The sequence below is a fragment of the Rhagoletis zephyria genome, unplaced genomic scaffold (assembly GCF_001687245.7).
Source record: "Rhagoletis zephyria isolate East Lansing unplaced genomic scaffold, Rhagoletis_zephyria_1.1 Rzeph_scaffold_00686, whole genome shotgun sequence".
NCBI lineage: Eukaryota > Metazoa > Arthropoda > Insecta > Diptera > Tephritidae > Rhagoletis > Rhagoletis zephyria.
In genome coordinates this window covers 107,484-113,483 of record NW_016157770.1, presented here as the reverse complement: position 1 = coordinate 113,483, position 6,000 = coordinate 107,484, and the positions used below count along the sequence as shown (strand labels likewise).

The 6,000-nt window shown below is 36.3% G+C and overlaps 1 protein-coding gene across 2 annotated transcripts in view; it reads right to left on the bottom strand.

Annotated features, from left to right (window-relative positions):
- The window catches only part of bys (Bystin), a 107,653-nt gene that overhangs the window by 9,949 nt on the left and 91,704 nt on the right, over nucleotides 1-6,000 (bottom strand). The gene's annotated exons all lie outside the window — the stretch shown is intronic.

Genomic DNA, 6,000 nt, shown 5'->3' with positions numbered 1-6,000 from the left:
GAAATAATCGCTACCTTTTCTTCTATGTTGTGTAAAAATTCACGGCTATATCGATTACCGGTAGACAAAATATGCATTGATTTTTACTATGGGAGTACATATGTATATGTAAATTCAAAACTTTAAAGCTGTTTTTCTCGAGTTTTTTATTTATTTATTTTTTTTTTGATTGACACTTCCAGCAAATGTGCGATATGTTCATACATACATACATATATGTATATAATTATAGAGTCTGCAAATTTCTCTTGAGAACGGAGACGATCCGTGCTGGTTGATTACCCTGTGGTTTCAATAGCAGAAGCAGCTCCTATCCCGTCGAGGCTACTCAATCGACAGGAACCAAAAATGCTTCGACGTCCAGGCGAACTTCGCTTTGAAGCGAAAGTCCGTAATGGAAAGTACGCGGGAGATTTTCGCTAAAGTAGCAAAGCAGCAGGCAGATGCTATGATGGTAAGTATAAGTTGCCTTATCTTAATTTTTGCCTTATATTTCGTCTTTTTACTTTAGATGCAGGCTGAAGCCGCCAAAGTGCAAGCTGAGTCAGCAAACAGCAGGTTGAAGCCATGCTTCTACAAGCCCAGGCCTTTGGGCGCGTAGCAAACGCCTTGGAAGATTTAACAAGTTCTGTTAAGCTGCTGGTTAATAATACTGTTCTCGAATTTTTAACTTTTTTTGAGCCAAGGTTTTAATAGTTACTTCATTGAGGCATTCTAAATTCAATGGATTCTCCCGTTCTATCAGATTGGCTCCAGTTTCGAGATAACGGCACTTGAAAATTTGCTTAAATTTCAACTTTTTTTTTAAATAACTCCCTGAGTTTTAAAGTTATTTTACTAAAACTTTGCTCATGACTGTTTTTAATATTAAATTACTATAAAAAATAGTCACGTGCAAAATTTTTTTAAAATAACACAAACACTAAGTGTTATTTAGAAACAATTTAAGCAAATTTTCAAGTACCGTTATCTCGAAAACTGGAGCCAATCTGATAGAACGGGAGAATCCATTGAATTTAGAATGCCGCAATTAGCAAGATCAACTATCAAAACCTTTGCCTAAGTGGTGTAATAAATAAAATGTAATAATAAAAAGCACATATGTATGTTTGTATGTATGTGATAAATATTTATTAGTTGATTTTTTTCTAAGTAAATTTAGCAGCTATAAGGCGCTCTGCATTCTCTTGGCGAGAGCTGATGGGTGAATGGATTCTTCCCAATCTTCTTCAAAACTGCTTCCACAATTTGATCTTCACTTTGATATCGCTGTTGTTTTCAACTGTGTTGAGTCGCATATTATGCAGAGCTGCGCAGGAGTTTACAATCCTGCCAGCGAAGCCTGGCTCGTACATAAGTACTCGCTGCTTCGAAAGGCATCGCCATGTTCCCTTTAAAACTCCAAATAGCCGTTCGACACAGTTCCTTGCTTTACATAAAGCCTCATTGTATCGAAATTGCGGTGAACCTTCTCTCTGGTTTGATAGAGGTGTCATCAGTCATGGCTCTAATGGGTAACCCAAGTCTCCTGTAAGATATTATTAATCAAAATAAATTTCATCAATTTTCTAAAGAACAATACCTATTAAAAATGTGCTATGGTCTCCCCGATCATACGCTCGCTTCATTGCTCTCCGAACAGCGGATGCATTCCATATATATGCATCATGACGTGCACCGGGAAATCTCGCATTTACATTCAAAATTTTGAGGTTCGGATCACACACCTGTAAAAAAACCACCACTGTCTTAAAAAGCNTATATGCATCATGACGTGCACCGGGAAATCTCGCATTTACACTCAAAATTTTGAGGTTCGGATCACACACCTGTAAAAAAAACAACCACTGTCTTAAAAAGCTGGGATCCAATAAGCGAAAAAACGAGCATACAGAAATACAAATATTTATTTACATACGTATGTATGTATTTCTTACCATTTGAACGTTTATCGAGTGATAGCCGTGATGATTAATGTATGCCTCCTCATGATCTTTTGGCCCGATAACTGCTATGTGCGTGCAATCAATTGCACCAATAGCGCCACCAAGAGGCTTNTAACTGCTATGTGCGTGCGATCAATTGCACCAATAGCGCCATCAAAAGGCTCACGCGCTGCTGAAAAAATACTTCGGGCAACCTGTCGTTCAACTACCGTCATCGGGTAACGTACGTTTTCCATAAACATAGTTTCATTTATGGCATCAGTTACCCTATGAATTGAACGACTAATGGAAGACTGACTCATTGAGAGTCCCCATTGCTCTCCCACTGGCCGTTGGTAGCAGCCGGTCGCATAAAAACGAAGCGCTGCAAGCACCTGGAATCGACGAATTTTCTTTTTAAATTGATGGCCTTTGTTTGATGATCAAGAAGTTTTAGATTTCTTACCTGTTTTTCAGCCGATAATGCTTCAAGACGACTGCCAATTTTGTCTATGATTTCATAAACAAGATTGGGGGTCAGCCGGTATAACCTTTTAAATTGGCCCTCGTCCAAATCAAAGGGGCTGTCCACTTCTCTTAGTAGAGCGCGTTCTGCTGCAAAACTCCTTGCTCCTTGTCGTTGTTGGGCCATTTCCGCATCGTATCCAAGAAACTGGAACGCCATTGTCGTTTTCTAAAAAGTTGCATTTTTTATAAACGAATTTATAATTTTTTATTATAATAGTTTGCTTACCGATGAATTTCGCCTAATTTTTCTCAATAAAAACTTAAACCAATTTTATCGTTAGGCTTTTCAACGACAAAATATTCGTAGCTAGGCTATCGACAAATTTCGTTAGACAACTGTCAAAGCTGCTGACAATATTCGCTAAAAGTGTGCTTGGGAATAGCAGTTAACGAAACTTGTCGGAATCGTTAGCTAACGATTTGTCGTTAAGAAAAATGGGAATCGCACTACTGACTTAGTGACTTTTTTCCGTCCTTTTTTACTGAAAATATCCATAACAAAATTCAGACCAGAACTATAAAACTAAGTACCTAAGCTTACTAAAAAGCTTTAATATTTATAAAACTACTACTACTACTATTTACCGTTTTTAAAAAATAATACTAAGAATTTACATATCTGTAAAACGGTTTTTTACAATTTGATTTGTTGGCGTACTACTTCTGTACTCTCATGTAGAAAATTTTGAAATTTTTGCATATTTTTATCCTAAACTGAACTTCTTTTTGGATATATTGAAGTATGCATGTTTTTAAGGAATGAATATACTGACTTCCTTCTGACTTCAATTTTCATAGCGTACAACTTTTTCTAACCTTTTTTAAAAACGAATTTAGCTTCGCTTTTTGCGATCATCTGGTCACACTGCCTAGTGGCTGAAAAGTCCCAAAATTTAGTGGGAGGAATCCTTGGACATATTTACAACATATTGCAAGCTCAAATTTTATATTTTCATTCGTATCATTGGGATACTCCTCGCATATAAAAGTCCCATTTTAAAGCGTTAATAAATGATAGCACCATTGAAGCAATATGCAATAAAATTTAAGGAGGGCGCCTTAAATCAAGGGTGGACAGCAGATAAGAGTTTCTCCAACATTAATTTATAATTTTATTTTTTGCGCGAAGGTTGCCGCACATTTATTGGCATTTTCCGTCAAAGTCGCGAAATTTATTTTTTCTGCAATCCGACGCTGGAAGAATATCTGCAAACCCAACCAATTTTACGCGGTGTGATGCTCCCAGGCATCTGCATTGGATTCAGATTGGAAATCAATCATTTTCTATATCCCCTTTGAAAATTTCCAAAAAGCTTTGATTGCAAGTTACAAAATGGCTTTGCAAGTAAAATTTTGTCATTCGTTTAATAATTATAAAGCACAACATGCACTAGGTACGCTTCGCACTCAAAATTTCAAAAAAGATGTCGCGCTTCCACATTTTAATGAACGCCATGTATTTTTTTTCAATACATTTCGTTTTCACTTTCAGTAAATACGAATGTTAAATCCATTTATAATATAAATTTTTTTTCAGTGCTGACATATTTTATATTATTTTTTTATTCTATAATTGTTTGTATAAATTTGTACATTTTACTGGAGTGCCTTACAGGCTAACCTAATATTCACGCACGCCGCCAATTTACTGTCAAAAATTTCTCATGCACATACAACTTGTATGGGACCAACCGAAATTGAACGGCGTGCGTATGAAGCTAACTCAATTTCCAATTTTTGTTCTGCGTGACATTTTGATTTGACGTTTCGCTCAATGAAATCAAATGCAAACGCACGCAAGCCAATTTCGGGTGACGCAAAAAAACAAATTCGACGGCGTGCGTACCAAAACGCAAGCCACGAATATTAGGTTAGCCTGTTAGCTTCATATGCGAGGGCGTTTGCTTTGCCCTCCCATATGAAACTCAGGCACTTTCATTTGAATTGTATTTATACATATGTCAGGGCATATGGGAGGGCGATACATTTTTTTTTTTATATTTAAAGTGAAAATTTGTATATGTGCCTATACTTCAATACAAAAACAAATGTGCTACAAGTGCTTATGGAGTGAGCAGCTCTGCATTAAACTCATCTCACATTGTAGATTGTGATTCCTCCATGACTTTCAAAAATCTGACTTTTATCATTTTGAGCAAATAATACCGATTATATCTGCTTTTTATTTTTTTAAGGCAAAAATAAAAGTTAAAATTTGCCTCGACACATTTTGAAACTCGAGAGAACGGTGTAAATCTGGTGCTCTGCACAAAAAAAAATTATTTTTAACAGCTGGCAACCCTTTTAAAAAAATAAGACGTTCTTCCTTGTAGATCTATAGACCAAGCCCGTTTATATGACATATTATATCATTTTTTAAATTGCGCGAAAGGTGTAAGTCTTATGATTTTTTAAGCAGGTGGCAACCCTATTCAAAATAATGAACCTTCTTGCACATCTAGAGGCCCTGCAATTTCATTTTACACCTAATTTTTTTAATATAACGAGCTGTGCACGTTTTATAATTTTAAAAAAGGTGGAAGCCCTTTTCAAAAATCTCATACCTTGTTGTACATTTAGAGGCCAAACCCTTTAAGAACCTCAGTTTTGAAAATCGAATAATCGGTGCAGATCTGGTGCCGTTAACAAAAGATGCCTTCATGTATTGTATTTATACATAGTACATACATATTTAGATTTGTATTTGTGTATTAGGGAGTTATTAAAATCCAGATAGGAGCTTTAAACTATTAAATTCGAGTATACACAACTCTGGAATACTTGATTTGTAACTTTGACTTTTATTTTTGCCTGATACACAGATATAATCGGTATTATTTGCTCAAGATAATAAAAGTAAAAAAATAACTTAAATTTTTTACTTTTTATTATAAAATGCATAACCGGTACGGTCTCTGTTAAAAATTAAGAAACTAAAAACTATTTTAGAGAAGACCGCAATGTAGTGAGAAAGCTGCGGACGCCAGCAATGCATAGACTGTTATCGTCAAAGAATTTATTGCCTCTGATTGTCCAACTCATCTCAGAAAATATAAAAGAAGCCAATATTGGCTGGCCATTTGTTGATGAATTTTTAAACAGCTTTAGAATAATCAACAATACAACCGTAAAGTTAGCAGAAAAAAATTTGCTCTTTGGAGAAGATTTAGGTTGGCGCCTCTAAGCACTGGAATTTTCTTTTCCGCGTAAACAAGACTAGGGTTGTCTTGCAGGGATTGACAGCAAGACCGTGCAAAGTGCACCATTCATCAATCTTATTCAGGGTTCTCTGTGTCTTCCTAGAGGGATTAACCTGACGCCAGTGCACAAACATCATCCGCGTAAGCTTGGATTTGAATGAAGTCTTGTATTTCCGTTAGTAGAGAGTCCACTACCAAACACCAAAAGAGAGGTGAGAGCACCCCACCCTGCGGGCATCCTCTCCCAACCGCTGTCATGGTACAAAGGCAAGCTTCAGCCCCCACGATCAGCAATCTTCTAGAGTGAATCAAAAATAGTGTTTTCAAATGCCTCCTCAATATCAGCA